Source organism: Sapajus apella, unplaced genomic scaffold (assembly GCF_009761245.1).
Source record: "Sapajus apella isolate SASKATOON/1434 unplaced genomic scaffold, GSC_monkey_1.0 scaffold116, whole genome shotgun sequence".
NCBI classification, from domain to species: domain Eukaryota; kingdom Metazoa; phylum Chordata; class Mammalia; order Primates; family Cebidae; genus Sapajus; species Sapajus apella.
This window is the reverse complement of record NW_022437056.1, coordinates 463,271-484,087: the sequence shown is the minus strand read 5'-3', so window position 1 is coordinate 484,087 and position 20,817 is coordinate 463,271. Positions and strand designations below refer to the sequence as shown.

General features: G+C 48.2%; 1 protein-coding gene across 3 annotated transcripts in view; it reads right to left on the bottom strand.

Annotated features, from left to right (window-relative positions):
- Positions 1-20,817, bottom strand: part of DLGAP2 (DLG associated protein 2) — a 533,037-nt gene that overhangs the window by 99,134 nt on the left and 413,086 nt on the right. The window lies entirely within an intron of this gene.

Below are 20,817 nucleotides of genomic sequence, written 5' to 3'. Positions count from 1 at the left end.
ATCACAGTGGTCGTTTTCTTCCAAACTCCCTTAAAAAATCAATGTTCTCTGGTCTTCCTCCTTGCCATTTTGTGAAATGTTAAGAGCACGGAAGAACCTTGCAGATGTTTGGCAACCAAAGATCCAACTTAGCTTCAGTTTCTACCGGTTACCAATTTTCTTCCAATGTAACAGCTGTCCCTTCTGATTAATACCACCGTTTGCATTTTAACATTCTCAAATTGAGGTTGCCTTCTAGACAGAGAAAACCTAAAAGAAGGATTCTCGTCCTCTGGATCTGGTGTCCAGTTTCTAACCAGTGCCTGGTGCGTGAATGAAGTGAGCACCTCAGAGCCACGGCTCGTGACCCCGGCGGTGGTCGCTGGACGGCCCTCACAGGTGGATCCGTGTATTTTGTGAGTCTGTGTTTCAAATACGTATTCTATCAATTATTCTCTTTGTTTCAAAATAGAGTATGACACATAAATGTTACCACTGAAGAAAGCTAATAGTTTTTTAAAACACAGACTCACAATAGCTAACATTTTCTATGCATGGTTACAGCAGAGATGCCAATACGTGTTTTGCACTGTCCTAACCCATTTAATTTTTACATTAGTCCTATAAACCAGGCCCCCTCCCAACCCTCCTCCTACGAATGTGGCATGAGATGTGCATTGCTGCCAGGCCACATGCTCAGGCTCAGGCGGGGTGGGGGTGGCGCTCCCTTCTGAGTCCATGCAGCCTGGCTCGGGGTTCATGCTTAAAATCCCAAGGTCACAGCTGCTGAGTCACAGGAACATGGAGCCCAAAAGATCCCATCCTTTGAGACCACAGACTTTTTAATAGTTAAAAAACAACAAACAAAACCCCAGCCTCATTTGGCTTAAGAGGCTTTTAAAAAATATTATAAGGGCTTAGCATTTTATCATACAGAGTCCCAGAACGCCAGCTATCTTCCACAGCCACAGACCAAAACTCAAGAACAAGGACTGGGGTCAGCGGGGCCCATCAAGACTGGGGGATGCACCCTCTGGCCGCTCTGCCACATGACAGATGGTGAAGCCCCCAGCACAGCCTTCCCCACAAAATCTGCCTGGCTCTACCCCTGAAAATCCTCCCCGGACGTCCCCGGCCATTTTGAAGTTGACTTTCAGCCCCTTTGATTGTCCCTCCAGGTGGTAATTCCCATGGCATTCCGGTTGTCAGAAACGAAAACAAATTTTGCTATATAGACTTTGTAGCTTAGAAAATTTTTTTAAAAAGTGAAAAATTTTCTAGAATGACACAGAAATGTTTCTGTTCTATTTTGTGTGTGTGTACATGTGTGTGTGTTCCAGAGTTCGCAGCTGTCTTCTGTATGAGCATCTGTTCAATCCAAGTTACTATGGCAGAGCCAGAACCCCCCCTTATTACATTAAAAAATTCGTGTCGCTGTGAGGCTGTGAAGAAAAGGGAACACTCGTACACTGCTAATGTGTGTTCAACGGTTGTGGAAAGCAGAGTGGCAAATCCTCAAAGAGCTAAAGCAGAACTACTGTCTGTTGTTCCGTCTGTCCGTGAGCGTCTGTCCGTGGTTCTGTCTGTCTGTGAGCGTCTGTCCGTGGTTCTGTCTGTCCGTTGTTCCGTCTGTCCGTGAGCGTCTGTCCGTGGTTCTGTCTGTCCGTTGTTCCGTCTGTCCGTCAGCGTCTGTCCGTTGTTCCGTCTGTCCGTGAGCGTCTGTCCGTTGTTCTGTCTGTCTGTGAGCATCTGTCCGTGGTTCTGTGTGTCCGTTGTTCCCTCTGTCCGTGAGCATCTGTCCGTGGTTCTCTCTGTCCGTGGTTCTGTCTGTGAGCGTCTGTCCGTGGTTCTGTCTGTCCGTTGTTCTATCTGTCCGTGAGCGTCTGTCCATGGTTCGGCCAACCTGCATCTCAGTTCTGCTGCTGCAGCTGTTGGTTGGTTTGGGGAACCTGGCACTGTAGAGGCAGAGGCTGTGCCATCAGGGGCTCTGCCTGTGAGGTCTCCTTTTCTAGACTCCCCAGAGTGCACATGGGCACAGGGTCTTCTGGTAAGATGTGTTTTCTCCACACTGGAGGTGACGCTGGCAACACAAAGGGGGGTCTAGGCTGCTGATGGCAGCTGTGGCAGCAGCCACCTCTGGTCTGCCTGCTGTCTGTGGCCATATTCCTACCTCAGCGCCAGTCGTCCCACCTCTCTGTGGTACCAGCAGCTCTGACTGTGAGGTCTCTGCCAATGTGGCTGGTGATTCCGTTTTCACCGAGGCAGCTCTGAGATGAGACTCATCCTCTGGCTGCAGAGGCCTCACACTTGGTCTCTTGCCCGACTGCAAATGCTCGGGGGACCCCAGGTCTGTGCCATCCATTTCTTTCTGCCTATTAAGAGTTGGTTTCTCCATCTGCTGAAGGTACTGGTGGGTTTTGTGAAGGATCCCAGGAGAAGTATGTGATGATCCTCCATGTCCCCTAGGCTACAGGACTCATCACTGCTGAAGCCAGGGCATACATTCACGGTGAACCAGGCCTCCCCTACTTGCTCTTCTGCAGGCCTCCTGAGGCCCATTTTCACTGAAAACACTGCCAAGTCTGAGACCTGTCAGGCCACGAACGCAAAGTCTGACCTCATCATTGATACTTGTATTGGGAGTTGCTGATCGAAGTAGAGTGGAAGGTAGCAGTGTAATCCTTTGACATTCAACATTATTTGAGGCTTATTTAAAAAAAAATCAATTTGCTAATCTTTCTCTATGATTTATTTTTCCATAAAGACAGAACACAGAGGAGGCCCGTGTCAGTGAACTGTCCATGCAGAGTTGAGGTGAACTGAGAAGCATGGAGACCTCCATCCGTCAGAACCAGGGCAGAACAGGTTCTCTAAAAAGAGCTTTTACTGCTGTGGTTAAAATACTCTCCGAGTATATGTTAATTTAGAAAATGAGTTACTCATCTATCGGATACTTTCTGGGCATCATTTATCACGGCATCACCCGTATCCTCATGGAGCTGGCTGTGCAGTGCAGAAATTTCAGTTGAAGTCGATTTTCTAAAGGATATATTTACAGAGACCCAATGTCTTTCTAAAAATCTTACTTTTCTCAAATCGCTTTATAGTTCAACTGTGAGATGTATTTCTAAGAAAAGATAGCAATATTGTGCTAAGGAGTAGAAATTAGATTCCCTTTGAGAGAGAAGAGCGACTTAAAAGTCAGGAAAGAAATGATGAGTACTAAGGAAACCTCCAACTGTCTGTCTTCCAGGATATGGGTGTCAATATATCCATAGTGATGAACATAAAAATTTTAAGACAGATGAAAAATCTGCTCTTGCTACAAAGTTGTGTCTCTATAGATCTTCAGAGATTAAATAACAGAAATCACATTTTTAAAAATGAGAATTTTTATATGAACATATGTATATTAAAACATATAATACAATAATGTTAAATACACAAAAAGTTTATATTATTTAATATTATATGTAGTTCAGCCAATTTGAAAAATAGTCTAGGAGTTCTTCAAAAGGTTAAACATTGAGTTATCAAGGACCCAGCAACTCCACTCCTTGATATATGCCCAGGAGAAATGAAAACATGTGTCCCCGGGCCGAGCATGGTGGCTCACGCCTGTAATCCCAGCACTGTGGGAGGCTGAGGCGGATGGATCTCTTGAGCTTAGGAGTTTGAGACCAGCCTGGGCAACATGGTGAAACCCCACCTCTACCAAAAGTACAAAACTGTAGCTGGGTGTGGTGGTGGGCATCTGTGGTCCCAGCTACTTGGGGGGCTGAGGAGGGAGGATCGCTTGAGCTCAGGGGGCAGAGGCTGTAGCAAGCGGAGATCGTGCCATTGCACTCCAGCCTGGGCAACAGGGTGAGACCTCATCTTAGAAAAAAAAAAATGGTCATAGCAGAATTATTGATAATAGCCCCAACAGGAAACAACCTAAGTGTACATCTGTGACAAAACGGTAAATAAACCGTGGTCTATCTGTACAATGGAATACGATTCCATCATACAAAGAATTGCAGCTCTGGCCTACACTGCACTGTGGATCCACCTTGAAAACATGACGCTACGAAGCCAGACACAAAGACACAGTGCTGTGGGACTCCATGGCTATGACAGGAGAACGTGCATGAGTGATCGCCAGGGGCTGGGGGAGTTAGGGGAAGTGGGGAGTGATGGCGGTGGCATGGGGATGCTTTCTGGTGTGAAAGAAATGTTCTAAAATGGATTTCAGTGATGCTCGCACAACTCTGTAAATGCACTAAGAACCACTGAATTGTACTTCACGTGGATGGATTGTACGTACTTAAATCATATCTCAATGAAGGAGGAAAGCAACATACAAAGAGCACTCTAGTTAGCTTTTTGTCATCTGTTAGCTGAAGTGAAACGTAGGCTCAGAAAGTAGACTTGAAACAAACGTTCAGAACAAACCAAGGTCCCACGGGTACCTTCACTCTGTCTTCTCTCTCGGGCCCCGAAGGAGGACAGCAAGGGAGCTCTGGGGCAGCAGAGTTAATAGTAATTAACCTTCCATCAATACTTCCACTCCTCGGCTGTCATTGGGAGCCAGTTATGATTCTCTGAGGAAGGTATTATATAATTAACCTTGCTTTAACAAGAAGAGAAAGTCTTGATTCACAGGTGACAGGTTTCTTCTACAGCATGAGCCGGAGCTGAGATTTGAGCTTAAAGACCTTCCAATTCCATATGTGGCATCTGTTGTCTTCATGGTGTGTTTTAAACATCTGCCACGGATTACTACAATGACGTGGTAAACTGATAATTCAGACAAACACAGAAACCAGTCAACAGTTTACTTCCAGAGTGCAGAGCTGCAGGTTTTGGTTCTCAGCCCATCATGGGCGCTGCGGGCTTGGACAGTTAGCAAAGGCTGTGTGTTCTGTTTTCTCCCTAGAACATGGAAGGCAATGTCAGTGGGGCACATGTTTGCTGGATGGGACGACCGTCAAATGGAGCAGGGCATAAAAGTCTTAGATTTCTCACTGAAAAGATTTATCCTAAAGAGGCTCTTAGGCCCACAAGTATGTAGCAAGTCTCTAAAGCTGCCGCACAAAGGACCAGCTGCTCTCACTCCATACCCAGATTCACATGTTCACAAGAGAGTCTTGTGATCATCTGCTTCCTTCAAGTTATAAACAGAAAACCTGAGGGGTTTCTGCTGCGTGCTTGTGTGTCATGTAGATTCCTGGATCACCGTCTCCTGTGTGCTTGTATGTCACATAGATTCCTGGATCACGATGTCCTGTGTGCTTGTATGTCACGTAGATTCCTGGATCACGGTCTCCTGTGTGCTTGCGTGTCATTACATTCCTGGATCACGTCCCCAGAGATGGAATTTAGAAAGGCAGAGTCAACCCCAAATCCGCATTTTAAATAAACATTCCAGGTGTTTCCATTCCCAGTGGTCTATGGGGCAGACCACACTTTGGGAAACATGGATCTATTTGGATGGAGGGATGGGGTGCCCCACTGAGGGACTGTTTAGAGAATCTGAATTTTTGTCTATTTTACCCACAAATCATAATGAATACCCTAGTAAAACTTCTCTCCCTGGTGTTGGGAGATAGGATTCAAATTTATATTTTCAGCAAATGCCAGGGCATTTGTAGCCAGGTTACCTAGCACTGTTTCTCCCAGGAAAATGATGTCTGAATCTGGGTAGCTACTGGCCGCATGTGTGCAGGGCCTGGAGTGCCCATGAAATCGAGATGGGTCACTCATCTTTGCAGCTGTTCACTTAAGATTCTGTAAGTACTTGCTCCATCCCAGCTGTGTCTGGGGCATCAGAATGGAAATGTATGGCCGCAGGCTGCCTGACCTGAGGAGAGCTGTGGACACTGTGGCGGGGGCATGTGGGGAGGTGGGGGAGGAGCTGCAGAACTCAGAAAACACCTCACTCGGAGGCAACTTGAGTTTAATGATTTGTGTGGAATCTCATCAAATATTAAGTGGTCAAATATCGAGCAGCAGTTTCCAGCCAGGAGGAGGATGCAGTCAGGCTTGGAAGCCTGTAGACCTCTCCTCAGGCCCTGGCCCTGAGGAAGAAATGCTGACTGTTCTAGCTACTGTGAGCTGGATGCTGGGCCCGTCACAGAGTGGAGGAGACACCAGGGGCAGTTTCTGCTCTTGTGCTAGTGTGAAGAAGTGTGACCACACGCAAGCAGTGCAACTCCTGAGAACCTTGTCACTGACTTGCATGCACAATCTAACAGAATGAAGGCCCTAACTCCCACCCTGACCAACCTGTGCAGAGCTGAGACTCCACCTCCTAATCAACTTCTGTGGAACCGAAACCAACTTGCCCTCCCAACCAAGATCTGCAGAACTGAGACCCAGCCTCCACACTAGCCAGCCTCTGCAGAACTGAGATGCAGCCTCCACACTAACCAGCCTCTGCAGAACTGAGACCCAACCTCTGCTCTAACCAGCCTCTGCAGAATTGAGGCCCAGTCTCCATGCTAACCAGGCTCTGCAGAACTGAGACCCAACCTCCGCTCTAACTGGCCTCTGCAGAACTGAGACCCAGCCTCCACTCTAACCGGCCTCTGCAGAACTGAGACCCAGCCTCGATACTAACCAGCCTCTGCAGAACTGAGACCCAGCCTCGATGCTAACCAGCCTCTGCAGAACTGAGACCCAGCCTCTGCTCTATCCGGCCTCTGCAGAACTGAGACCTAGGTTCCACACTAACAGGCCTCTGCAGAACTGAGACCCGACCTCCACTCTAACTGGCCTCTGCAGAGCTGAGACCCAGCCTCCCTGCTAACCAGCCTCTGCAGAACTGAGACCCAGCTTCCACGCTAACCAGCCTCTGTGACCCAGCCTCCATGCCAACCAGCCTCTGCAGAGCTGAGACCCAACCTCCGCTCTAACCGGCCTCTGCAGAGCTGAGACCAACCTCCACTCTAACCGGCCTCTGGAGAGCTCAGACCAACCTCCGCTCTAACCGGCGTCTGCAGAGCTGAGACCCAACCTCTGCTCTAACCAGACTCTGCAGAGCTGAGACCAACCTCCGCTCTAACCAGACTCTGCAGAGCTGAGACCCAGCCTCCACTCTAACCAAGCTCTGCGGAGCTGAGACCCAGCCCCCTACCCTTACAGACCCCCTCACTCTGTTGAATTCTTCCTTGTGGCACTTGGCACCTTTAAGATGCTACTTGCTCGACTTTTTATTACTGATCACCTATCGTGTTTACTGCTTATCATCTGTCCTCCTCTGCGAGGGTGTGGGAAGCACAAGGGCTGTGGTCACTGCCTGCCATGCTCACGACATTGTAGAGCAACCAGAGCAAAGCTGACACACGGAGGAGCTCAAGAGACACCTGGGGAATAAACGAATGAAGGAAGGAATGAACAGCTGTCACTCCTGGGGAGAGGGGGCCTCCTTCTTGCCCTGGTGGTCTCTGGGCTGGTAGAAGGTCAGCCTGGAGTAGTTGGTGCCACCTCATCACTGCTTAGGAGGGCCTGAATGAGGCCAACACAGGCGGGCACGCCTGAGACCTGATGCTGGGGTGGCCTGGCCGGGCCTCTGTGGAGTCGGGCCTCCAGCCCTGGACAGCTCTGGGCATCGTGGCTGCACGAGGCAGAATATTCCCTATGTGGCATGAACCTGTCACCGTTAAAGCGAAGACTCTTAATAACGCCTGACCTTGAGGCAGCAGGCTGTAAAGCATGCCTATGTTTTTAAAGGAAGACCCCATTTCAGTGACATCTGTTAGAGCGTACCATTAATGAGAAATAGCAACATTGTGTAACACTTTCTACAAGAATACCATTAATTAGAAATCTCAACATTATCTTACACTTTCTAGTGGGACACAGTTTTACTCCTCTTGTCATATTGGGCCATTCAACAAACATTAATATGGAGCATGCATTGTGAGTGACGCTGGGTGTTAAAAACACATCTGTTCACGCACTCCCTCACCCAAGTATTCCACATGTGCCGACGAGGGCTTCTGTGCAGACCGTGTGGCCCAGGCCTAGGATGTAGCGGGCAGCGTGGCTTACAGCTCGTGAGGGAGAGGCCCCCACAAGCAAGGAGGTAACATGGGCTGATCACACACACACACACACCTGCCCCACACACCACACTACACACACACACCACATGTACACACCACACATACACCACACCACACACCCCCCCACACACCATACACACACACCACACACACACACACCACACACCCCACACCATACACACATGCACCACACTACACACACACACCACACCACACATGCACCACACACACACCACACACACACACCACACACACACCACACACCCCCCACATATACCCCGCACCCCCCACACCCCCCACACACCCCCCCACATATACCCCACACACACACCACACACCTCACACACACACACACCATAGATGACACACCACACACACACCACACCCGCCCCACACACACTGCATTCATTCTCCCTCAGGCAGCCAGAGTGGGCCACACTCCAGCAGGCCCAATGCCTGCAGGTCAGGGGCCAGACCTCTGGGAGTCCGCTTGGAAAAGTTGGGATGCTGGATGTGCTAACTGATCCTTCCCTCCCCTGGGAGAGGGTGGGAGCCAGGGGTCTCTTCCTGGTTGTAGGGTGCTCTTCCAGGGTAGGAATTCTTGAGAAAATCTCCTGAGCATCTTTGGCGAGTCTGGTTTTATATTTTCCCAGGGTGCAGGAGATTTTCAATTAGTGCCTAAATTTTTTTAAAGGGAATGTGTCCACAGATTATTGTCGAACTGCTGTGTTTGTTGAGGGGAAGGAAGGCCTAGACCTTCCTCCTCCATTATCTTATTGAAATCTCTCCCCAAAAGATTTTTACTATTGTAATGTTTAATAGTAAATGCCTAATTAATAAATAAATTGAGCACTTCATAATATAATGTAAGGATCAGTAGACAGTAAAATCTATCATCCTGCTATGGTTTTAGGTGATCAAAATGTTTGCTGAATGTGCATCCATTTGAAACTAAAATACTAGCTTAACTGTACCATGTACCATCCCAGTCAGTGGCACCCTAGTCTGTCAGTGACGCTCACCGAGCAGTCAGAGCCTGATGGTGACTGTGGAGTAATAAAAAGAAACGAGTTTATATTGCCCTTCCATTTGAGGAGGTCATCACTTAATCAGAAAGCAGAGAAAACGCAGAAGATAAAAAATAACTATACCACATTACGTGGAACTACAGAAAAATGACACATGGGGAATTCTCGCAATGGGAAATTTCCAATAGTTAGAAGTCATCCCATAATGCAGTGGGGGCCCTGGGGAGGAAATCCGTGGTGGGAAATCCCTCGGCTGGACTAGGCGGATGTGGGAAGCTCCTTCCAGTTACATCCGGATGGGATTTTGGGACCCCTTTCCAGATCCTCAGGGGCAAAGGTGCAACAGGACCGCATTTGCCCTTCAGGGACACCTCTCCAAGCAGAAACACAGGGTGAAGTCAAAGCCTACGTGATTTGGAAGAGGGGCCAGAGGCACACGTCAGGCCAATCGTCAATACATAAAGATTTTCAAGTGGCAAAAAATAGTATGTGAAGATTTTCAGAGTTTTCATAAAGAGTTTTACTGAACACAAGCAACCTTAGGTCAATAAGAAACAGCCAATGGAGGCACATTTTGTGAAGGCTCTTGATAAATGTGAACTGGACCAAACTGGCAGTGGGGAACCATGGAGAGCTACGAACAGGAGACGGCGCCCTTAGGTGAGGGTGGGCAGGTATGTGCCAGGGCATGGGTGAGGCCGGGCTGGTGTGTGCTGGGGAGCCTTGCTCTGCTGCCCTTAGGTGAGGCTGTGCAGGTGTGTGCTGGGGAGCCTTGCTCTGTTGCCCTTAGGTGAGGCTGTGCAGGTGTGTGCTGGGGAGCCTTGCTCTGTTGCCCTTAGGTGAGGCTGTGCTGGCGTGTGCTGGGGAGCCTTGCTCTGTTGCCCTTAGGTGAGGCTATGCAGGTGTGTGCTGGGGAGTCTTGCTCTGCAGCCATGGCAGCTGTTTGTGTGTCTGGGCCCATCTAGGGCCATGGTGGATAAGGAATAAATAAGAGTGGACATGTGGTGCCCCAGCTTCCTGCAGAACTGTGCAGCAGGAGGTAGAAGCCAGATCCTGGAAAACGTGCTCGGATTTCCAAGGTCCATCTGCATACCACCTCCTCCCTCCGCTCCCTTCCATCCACTGCTCCAGGTAGGAGAGACTTCCCTGGGAGTCTGTGGGTCTCGGCTGTTCTCCTTCTCTGGGCATCTCCAACTGGGCTTTCTAGTTTGTGTAGAATTATTGATGTCGAGGCCAAGTGTGGGCTCCAGAGTCAACACATGCAAAGGGAACCGGGGTTTCCCTCTGCTGGGGATGGGTGAGGACCTCTTGCTGGAGATGCAGCAAGCAGTTGGGTGTGATGTGGGGCTGGGGGAGATGCAGGTGTGTGGGGGTGTAAACTGGGCTGCACACCACCTTTGGGTAGAACAATCACATGCATATTTCCTGGGGGCCAAGTAGACACGTGCCAAGTACTGATGTGGGTCATTTGACCAACAGTGAGTCCCAAAGAAAGATGCCCCAGAGTACAGGATCCAAGTACGCTGGAGGGTAGACCGTGGAGGCAGAAGTGGGAGGGGGGAGTTGGGGAGGAAAGGGGAAGCTGAGCCATCTCTCTGTGTCAGAAAAGAAAGACTGGGGAGGCCACCTCAGGATGCTGGAAAGAACTGAAAAACGCCCGGTCCAACATTCAGGCTTTGGGAGGCAGTGACCAGAGATGAGGAAGGCCCTTTCTTCTTGCTCAGCTAAGAGCCTTCTTTCTCCTCCATTCTCCTTTCCACTGGCTATGATGGAGCCAGCATCAGGAAGAGGGAGGACGGGGCGTGAGTGACCCCCCACCACGCTCTGCCCTCCCTTTCCTGTAACACCCTAGAAACTCATGTTTGGCATTTGTGGAGGGAATGGAAGAACAGGACTTTGAATAAGAAAACAGACAAAGATAAAGGAAATGAGGGCTGTCTGGACAGGGCCAAGGGCTGGTGTTTTCATGGGCTGCATCTGAGATTCATGCGCCCAGTTCTGCAGCTGTCAGCACTGGGATCAGTCCCAAGCACAGAAGGGCAAGAATGTATAAGATGTTTTCCCATTTACAGCCTCATGCCTGGAGCTTCCTTAATTATCCCAAGACTAGACACGCTTATTTTTTGCTGGTCCTCCAACGCCGTTTAAGACGGCTTCTTTAAGGTGGCTTAAAGCATAATTAAGGGATACAGATCCACCAGTCCCTGGTAGTGACAATGATGGTGAGACAGTGAAGGCTTCCGCAGGGGTGGGGCTCAGGGACGCAAGGGGCTGTCTGCTCTGAACCGAAGGAGCCTCTGAACGGGATGGGAGGAAGCAATGTCTGTCAGCAGGGCCCAGGCGCACAGACGTGGGATTCCAATTTTCAAGCAAACAGAACAGAACAGGATTCTCAGCGACCAGTTTCTTAGAACTACAAACTTACTTACTCATGAAATTAAAGTGGAACTTCAGTGTGTGGAACACACATTTCTCCTTCTTTTAGTCAGCGAAAGTTACCGCTCTTCATGAAGAATCACAACCGACTGCTAACTGATTTGGAGAGAGAGAACTGAGGAAAGGAAACCAGGTTTCAGCCGAGTAATCTGCGCCCCCAGTAGTCAGTAGCAAAATCACCAAGCTGGAGAAATGACATCCTACGTTTGACCACAGATTCCAGATGAGAAAAGCCAACATAGAGATGAAAAGAAGCGTTAGAAACAGTGTCTGGTAATTACCAGATAGATGGGTGCTATGTTACGCGAACTTCATTACCCTGGCTACGTGACGGCTTCTGTCATGGTCCGAATGGTGTCTCCTGTTAGAAAAGGCCAATGGAAATCCCAACGCCCAGTGCCTCAGAACATGACCTCACTGAAAACAGGGTCAATGCAGATGAATGAGTTGGGATGAGGTCAGTGGAGTGGGCGCCTAGGTGCACTTAGGAGAAGAGGAGACGGGGTGCAGGCCGGGGAGGTGTTGGGGGACAGAGGCCGAGTGTGGTAAGATGCAGCTGCAGCCAGGGCACTGAAGAGGCAGGAGAGAGCCTCTCCTAGAGCCATGCAGGGAGCGAGGCCTTGCCCACGCCTTGATTCCCGGCTTCCAGCCTCCAGAACCGGGAGAGGGTAAATTTCTAAAGTTCTGAGGCACCCTCTGTGTGGTGTTTTGTTACGTCACCTCTAGAAACTGGCACAGTCCACCCCCAAATGGAAATGGTGCTTGTGAGCTGGAAGGGACCTCAGAGAGCTTCTAGCCCAGCGACGCTCACATGCGTATTCCTTACTCTCCATCAAGGCGGGGGTTCCCTGGAGCTAACCGCAAACTCCAACCACACCCGAGAGGGGTTCTGTCTCTAACTATTCCCTTACTGTACATCTTCTTTAAAGACAGCCTTGGATGGGTGGGTTGCTCAAGTTCAGGAGTTTGAGACCAGCCTGGGCAACACAGTGAAACACCATCTTTACAAAAAAAATACAAAAATTAGCTAGGCATGGTGGCACAAGCCTATAGTCCCAGGCTCTGGGGAGGCCCAGGTGAGAGGATCATTTGAGCCCAGGAAGTTGAGGCTGCAGGGAGCTGTGATTATGCCACTGAGCTCCAGCCTGGGCGACCGAGCAAGACCCTGTCTCAAAAAAAAAAACAAAAACAAAAAAAACCGACCTTGGAGACACAAAATGTGGCAATATATGACGCATAAATTTCATTTCTGAGGCTTTGAAACACACATAAAATTATCGTCCCACTCATATAGCTGAAAAGTATAATAAAGCTGTTGTTCATACATTTATTACTGTGGTAACTGCAACACAAGGATAATTTGTTTTTAAATGCAGTGTTATTATTGGAAAAGCTGTTCTTCCAGGTTGCTAGGGGCTCAGAAGACAATGCAACTAACGTTTTTCAATACCTTTTCTTATTTTAATGCTACATGTTTTTGCAGAAAATTTAGAAAATATTTAAAAGAAAACAGAATTCATCCACAAACCCAGAGATAAGCACTGTGAGGATACTGTGCCTTCCTGAATCACTAGTTTTCATGGCTGTGTGTGATGGTTTATAAGTCAGCTAGGATATGGTACCACAGCATTTGGTCAAACACCCGAACAGATGTTGATGTGAAGGTGTGTTTTAGAAGAGACTAATGTTCACACTGGCAGACTGAGTAAGCAGATTTCATTCCAAAATTGAGGTAAAGTCACACTCTGGCGCCCAGGCTGGAGTGCAGTGGTATAATCTTGCCTCATTGCAACCTTCACCTCCCGGGTTCAAGCAATTCTCCTGCCTCAGCCTTCTGAGTAGCTGGGACTACAGGCACGTGCCATTGCACTCAGCTAACTTTTCGTTTGTTTGTTTGTTTCAGTAGAGACAGGGTTTCACTATGTTGGCCAGACCGGTCTCGAATTGCAAACCTCAAGTGATCCATGCACCTCAGCCTCCCCAGCTGCTGGGACTACAGGCTTCAGCCACGGCACCCTGTCAAACGCTGTTAATGTTTTAACAGTCTGCACACATAGTGATTTACTTGACAATAATTTTATCTATTCAACCCTTAATACATATTTACTTACTGAAATAAAAATATTCTAAAAGTATTCTATACAAATATCCTAAGAAATAAATAAACGAGTAAATTCGTGTATTGGGTATCATATGCCAAAGAAGACAATGAGCTCACTGAAGACACTGTCATTGCTGTTGGGCGAATCCCATATATGATGACTTGTCTGTAAAACTCACTGCTGCTCTGAGTTTCGCACTAGGTTCGCTAATGGTGTGACTGTACTTAACTGTGTCTTCAAATCTTACAGATTGGCCATTTCTCTGCTCTGTTCTCTTTATTCACTACATTTTCTGGAATCCTGAAGGTCAGACCTTCAACAGCCATTAGATTAAGATACATTAGCAGAAAGCCTTGCATGAGTTTTCACCGAAGTATTTCGCTGAAATATCTGTGCTGCTGCTGTTAGACATTCTGAAGCCTATGAAAGTAAAGAGAATGGCTCATATTCAAGGAATGATTGTTCTGAACACTCTCCACTGTGTGAATGTGAAAACTTCTTTTTCTATTGTGCTCCGTTAGGAGTCATGCAATGAACTTACGTACGGCCCTTGGTTATGGGGCAGAAATGGGCATATCTCGGTTAGAGGAAAATGCTGAAAAGCAGCTCACTGGTATACTAACGAGTTAGTAAATGCATTTTGTAACTTTGAGCGTTATCATGAATGACTTAACTGTTTGGAAAGTTAAGGCTTCATATAATTAGAAATAGAAAAAATTAATGGTATTTTATCTATGTCTCCAAACCTAACTCCCTACCAAAAGCAGGGGCCGAAAAGAAAAAGTGAACGGTATTCAATAATTTTACACATTATAAAAATTTGAAAAAGTAATTTAAAGGAAGAAAACTAATTAATACTGGCTATATTCTTACGAGTAACCCTATCTCTCCTTCACTTCATTCATCCATCCCTTGAGTCAAAGTGTAAATCAAAGCCAAAGTTGCTGAGTGTTTAGAAAATAGTGACTACAAAGCATTATCTAGCAATATATGTGTGATGTAGCTAAGCTGTTCTTAGGAACACTCATAGCCTTATATACTTTTGTTACTAAACATACTTTCAGATGAAGAGAAAAACAACAAATAGGTCTAAGGAAAAGAAGAAGAAATAGCAACAAAAGCAGAAGTTGGTGAATTAGAAAACAATTGAAAATGAAATAAATCCACCGACAGCCGGTTCCACAATCAGATCCCTCTAAGGCTCTCTGGCCTGGACCCAGATCACCATTTTCCTTCTTCAAGACAGTCCCCCTGAAGCTGGCAGACCACTAGAGCCAAAGTTATTTACCTTGAGAAGCAAATCTATAAAAAAATCCCAAGAAAGTTATTTCCTGATATTAAATACTTATTACAGGCGAACGAGCAATGGATTTCTGCAAAGAGACCAGTAATTGGGATGAGGCTATGCTGCCGAAAATTAGGAGATTCTCAAGCTGTTCTTCAGAAGCAGGATCTTTTAAAGAACACATCCTGGGCTGGGCACCGTGGCTCATGCCTGTAATTACAGCACTTTGGTAGGCCGAGGTGGGTGGATCATCAGGTCAGGAGTTCGAGACCAGCCTGGTCAACGTTGTGAACCCTGTCTCTACTAAAGATACAAAAAATTAGCTGGGTGTGGTGGCAGGTGCCTATCATCCAGCTACTCAGGAGGCTGAGGCAGGAGAATTGTTTGAACCTGGGAGGTGGAGGCTGCAGCACCATTGCCACTGTACTCTAGCCTGGGTGACAGGGTGAGGCTCTGTTTAAAAAAAAAAAAAAGCATCATGTTATTTTTTAGGGAAACAGGCAATGGGCCAGCATCTGTGGGGTCCTTATTTCTCCCATTGACTTTTCAGAGGTAGGGGTTAAAGTATGCATAGATTATGGGTATAATGATCCCATTAAAAAAAAAAAAAAGCAATTTGGAAAAACCTCGATTCTAGTTGGAATCTCCTTAGCGGCACTGGTGAAGATAACAGCTTCAGAGGCAGTCACGCCCCCAGAAAATTCCCCTCTGATGCTACCCAGAAGAAGAGATACCCTGGCAACAAGTAGACTGGTGGCTGCGCATTCACGAATCAACATTTTCTTTGTAATGCTCTCTGCAGTAATAAACGTGTAGATGCAGTTCCCCAAGAGTAATGTGAAAGTCAGGCTGCAGCGCGTGCATCCAGTGGTATCTGGGCTAGGGTGTGTGGGTCTAGCGTCCGTCACAGAAGGATGCATGTGGCAGCTGTGCAGCTGGGACTCTGAGCCCCAGGACCTTTCACGCTGGTGCCACACCTGCTAACAGGTTACACTATGCGGCAAGCGGGCATGGAGGCTGCAGGTGGAGCTGAGGTTGCTAACCAGCAGACCCCGGGGAAGTGAGAATCTCCTGAGACCCAGGCAGGCCCCCTCTCATCACAGGAGCCTTGAAGGCAGCAGAGGAAGGCAGAGCGAGTCGGAGATCGATGTGCATGAGACAGGAGGGGTCTGCAGAGTGAGAGAGACCCCATACCCCGTGGAGCTGGCTCTGAAGAGGCAGGTGGGGGCCAGAGCTAACACATGCCTGTGGGCGACCTCTGGAAATGGGGGGCTGACCTCAGCTGACAGCAAGAACATGGGGCTTCGGTCCCGCAACCGTAACACCCTGATGTGCAAGGAACCCACTCCCCACGCAGAGCCCCGGGAAGGGGCGCAGGCTGCTGATACCTCAGCCTCAGCCCACAGAGACCCGTGTTGGGCTCTGACCCGCAGGACTTGGCGGAGGAGAAACACCTTGTTTTAAGCCACTAAGTTTGCGGCAGTCCTTAAGATAGCAACAGAAAACCCACAAAATAACTGGAGAAAAAAAGAAATGGTACAGTGATGTGCACATCTCATCTTTCCGTGGAACACGTGCAAAAGTGTACATTTTTATATGCACATAAAAATGCCTGGACGGAGTGAACTCATGGGCAGTGGACACCCTGGGCACGGACACATCAGAGACAGTGTGACAGTCCACTTTACGCAATTACATATTGTGTTAGCGCTTCACAACGAGTCCTGATGTTACAGTGTAAGCATCAATTTGATAACTCATTTAACGAATGGGCTGAAAGCATGTGGAGGTGCTGGCTGCAGTGCTGCCCAGGCACTGCCCATGGCCGGGTGGTGAGGGTGCAGGGCCGCCAGGCTTCCCACAGACACATCTCTAGGATTTCTCCCAGGGGTGAGCTCGCCAAGCCTGGTTGCTTGTTTGCACCTGCAACGGCATACTTGGCTTAAAAAACGCTTACATGTTCTGTGGATCACGTGTTTTTAAGCTGCGGTTCTCCATAAAAGGGCTGAGCAGTGAAAGTACCCACTGCAGCCTCGTGAGCTGACAGCCCTAAGGAGTATTTTCTTTTTCTCGCTCTGTCACCTAGACTGGAGTGCAGTGGGGCAATCTCGGCTCACTGCAACTTCCACCTCCCAGGTTCAAGCAACTCTCCTGTCTCAGTCTCCTGAGTAGCTGGGATTGTAGGCATGTGCCACCACGCCTGACTAATTTTTTGTATTTTTAGTAGAGACACGGTTTCTTCATGTTGGCCAGGCTGGTCTCGAACTCCTGACCTCAAGTGATCCATCCTCCTCAGCCTCCCAAAGTGCAGGGATAACAGGTGTGAGCCCTCCTGCCCAGCCAGTGGTATTAATAAGTGAACACAGGCTCTTGGGAGCCTCCCTCCTAAGGTCTTTATGAAAACAATACCAGGTGTAGCAGGCTAAAAACTAGATATTGAAGTAAAATATAAGAAATATAGAAAGAACAGAAAAGAATAAGGAAAGCATGAAATTTAAAAAATGGAAGTTTTAATTTGTCTTTCCTTTTACTTAAGTTTTTGATTTAAATTTAAGAAGGACATTTTTTCCTAACAGAAAAAAATTAGAATAAGATTAGAGTTAGTATGCCCGTGAAGAAGACATCAGGTCAAAAGCTAAGAATTTACTAGAGAGACAATAAAATCCATGAAGAGCTCTAAGAGTGAGACACTGGTACCACCATGAGGCAGGTGGACAGATAATGTCCCGTTGCCCTTCCTCATGGGTGCCTCTTGGGTCTGCTGGGTCCACAGTGGGTTCTACTTTCCCGACAGGCATAGACCCCAGGGGCAAGGGCCAAGCACCATTCTGAGCCCCAGGTCCTTACCTCAAATCCAGAGGCCCGTGCCTCTGAGAAGAGACATTGTCAGCACTTGGGAACCCAGGGCTGGACCGGTTAGAGTGCAAATGCTCACTCTGCAAGTGCTGGCAAGGCAGCAACACAGGCTGCCAGCAGAACCTCCCCTCTGTTTCCCTCCAGCTGAAATGCAAAATGTGGAGCCATGAGCTCGTGGGTGGTAGAGGAAAGTCAAAGCCAGGAGCATATGGCTTCCTATTAATTGAAGAAATGCAAGGTGCAGGTGTGTGGCATCGCGAGCAGCCTGGCATCCGCTACTTTTTTGACTCATATAACCTAAAGGAGTTTAAGAAATCAGGTGAATGTGAATCAGCTTTACACACGTCTTTTAAATTGATTATGTTTAGGCTCTAAACAGGATTACTTTACTGGCGTTGCTAACAGCAGTTCATTTATTAAGTTGATTATCAATAATCCCTGACAAGTGAGTCATAAGAAGTTGGTTTTATCCATTCATTCAGTGTGTGCAGAGCACACACAAGATGCCTGGCGGTGAGGTGCAAAGGCGATGACAAATGAGACGGCTCTTCTTTCAGAGGCTGTAGGAACTCTTGGGAAAAGCAAACAGGCGTGTGTAGAGACAGGCATGAGCCGTGAAGAAATACGCGGCCGGGGACCTAACTCCAGGGAGGCGATTGGGAGCTGGGCATTGAAGGGTGACCGGTGGGGAGGAGATGGTAAATGGCCAACTTCAAGACAAGGAGTGACGAGGAAGAAACCCTCAGGGAACAAGGCTTTCCGGCACGCGGAGGGTCTCAGACAGAAGCGGAGATGTGAGATCAGCCTGTGATGTGAGGGGCAGGACTTGGACCGGTGGCGGAGAGGTGCTAGCTGAGTGGCCTGGAGGAGACTTTGGGAGCCCAGATGCAAAACGGAGTTTCGACATCAGGAAACACAAAACCGTGAGGAGTGTTGGGCTAAGAAACAGAGGAAGCGGCTCTGACGGGTCTTTACTCTTTCTAGATGGATTCTGCAAAGACTGATTTCTTCAAGAGGCTTCTTACTCAGATGTTGGCCTGACTCTGCAAGGTCTCAAAAGCAGCCCTGAGGCTCCCTGGCTATGGAGGCACAGCCACTGCCGTGGGTCAGTGGACGCTGGGAGATCCGTGCCAGCACCGTGGCATCATGCTGTCTGGAGCAAACGGCGTTTCCAAGGCAGGCTGATGGGCCGGAGGAGTATCTGAGCCCGCCTTCAGAGCTCTCCTCAGATGGGTCCATTGACAGCTGGTGTTCTCTTGGTTACTCATTTGATCACCGCACCCAACCAATGGCAGATAGGAGGGAGAGGAGGCTTGGAGCCATCTCCTCACTTAAATCGCCTACTCATAAATACACCCCAAAACGGAAGTGTCAGGAGGCTGAGGTACGTCCCTTCTCTTCCGATTCCAGAATGCAGTGTATTTTGCACCTTGGAGAAACCCCTTCTCAGGATTCTGTTCTATGCTCCACTATCCATCGTTTCATAAGATTCACTTTGGGCAGTTCTGGTTCAGATGCCGAATCTGTCAGTGCGTCTCACTTTCTGCGTGGCTGTAAGAGTTTCGGCAGATGGACAGTCACGCAGCCGCCATCACGACCAAGAGGCACAGCCTTCCTGAGTCCTGCCGCGCTCTCCTCTCACAGCCGTGCTTAAAGAACTTCCTTCCTTGGGAGGCTGAGGCAGGCGAGTCATTTGAGGTCAGGAGTTCAAGACCACTCTGGCCAACATGGTGAAACCCTGTCCCTACCAAAAATATGAAATACAAAAATTAGCCGGGCGTGGTGGTGCACACCTGTAATCCCAGCTACTCAAGAGGCTGAGGCAGGAGAATCACTTGAACCCAGGAGTGGAGGTTGCAGTGAGCCCAGATTGCACCGCCATACTCCAGCCTGGGCAACAGAGCAGGCTTCCGTCTGGGTAAAACAAAAAACAAAACTAACAAAACAAAACAAACTTCCCTTCACATTTCTTGCAGCACTGGCCCGCCGGCAATGAACTTCCCCAGCATTTTTTTTTTTTTTTTTTTTTTTTTTGCTAGGGATGTCTTTATTTCACTTTGCTTTATGAAAGATATTTTCTCTCAGTCTAGAATTCTGGGCTAACGTCTTTGTCTTTTCCTATTTTAAAGACGTCACTTGATTGTGTGCTGGCCAGAATAGTTTATGATGGAAAATTTGTTGTAATTCTTTATTCTTCTGTTTATAATGCTTTTTACTTTTCTGGGATTTTTGAAAGAGATTGTATCTTCATCTGTCGCTTCTGGTAGTTTGCCTACACTGTGTATATACGTGGGGCGTTTTGTTTCCACTATTAATCTGTCTTGAGGTTTTCTCAGATTCTTCAGTCTGTGAGGTGATGTACCTTGTTAATGTTAGAAGTTCTCTGGTGTCAGTGCTCCCATGTGTCTTCTGTTCCGTTCTCCTTTCGTTGTTCTGGCTGGGGTTCGAGTTCTGTGTGTGAGCACGTGTGATAGCGCTCCAGAGCTCCCCCAGGCTCTTTTCTGCCGTTTGCCTCCCAGGCTTTCTCTCTCTGAGCCTCGCTGGGTAACGTCCATGGAGTTCTCTTCAAGGTCACTGATTCCTTCCTTATGTGGAGCCTACGGATGAGTCAACCGCAAAATTCTTTATTTCTGAAACCACAAATCCCATCTGTGGTCTTTCCTCTGCCTCTTCCTTAGAGTTCTCCCCTCTCCGCTGCTTCCCGTTTGGTCAGGCCCACTGTGCGCAGATAGACCATATAACCCCAGTCACTTCAACGTTTTCTCTGAGAGTCTGTGGGAACATCCGTGCCATTTCTGAATCTTGTCTTGATTGCCCTGTGTCTTGAGAATAAGCTTTAATTTCATTGTGTATCCCAGTTTTGATGAAATCTTCCTCATCGTGTACAGAACAGTGGGAATGGGGGTGAACAATATTAGGGCTGGGAAATGGACAGGCCTCTTACTCTATCGGGCTTTCGGTGCAGTGCGGTGAGGCCATCAGACCAGGCGCAGAGTGAGGCAGTGAGGTCGTCGGGTCAGGCACACAGAAGGGCGTTGAGACCGCTGGGTCAGGGGCGGGGAGGGCGGTGAGACCGCTGGGTC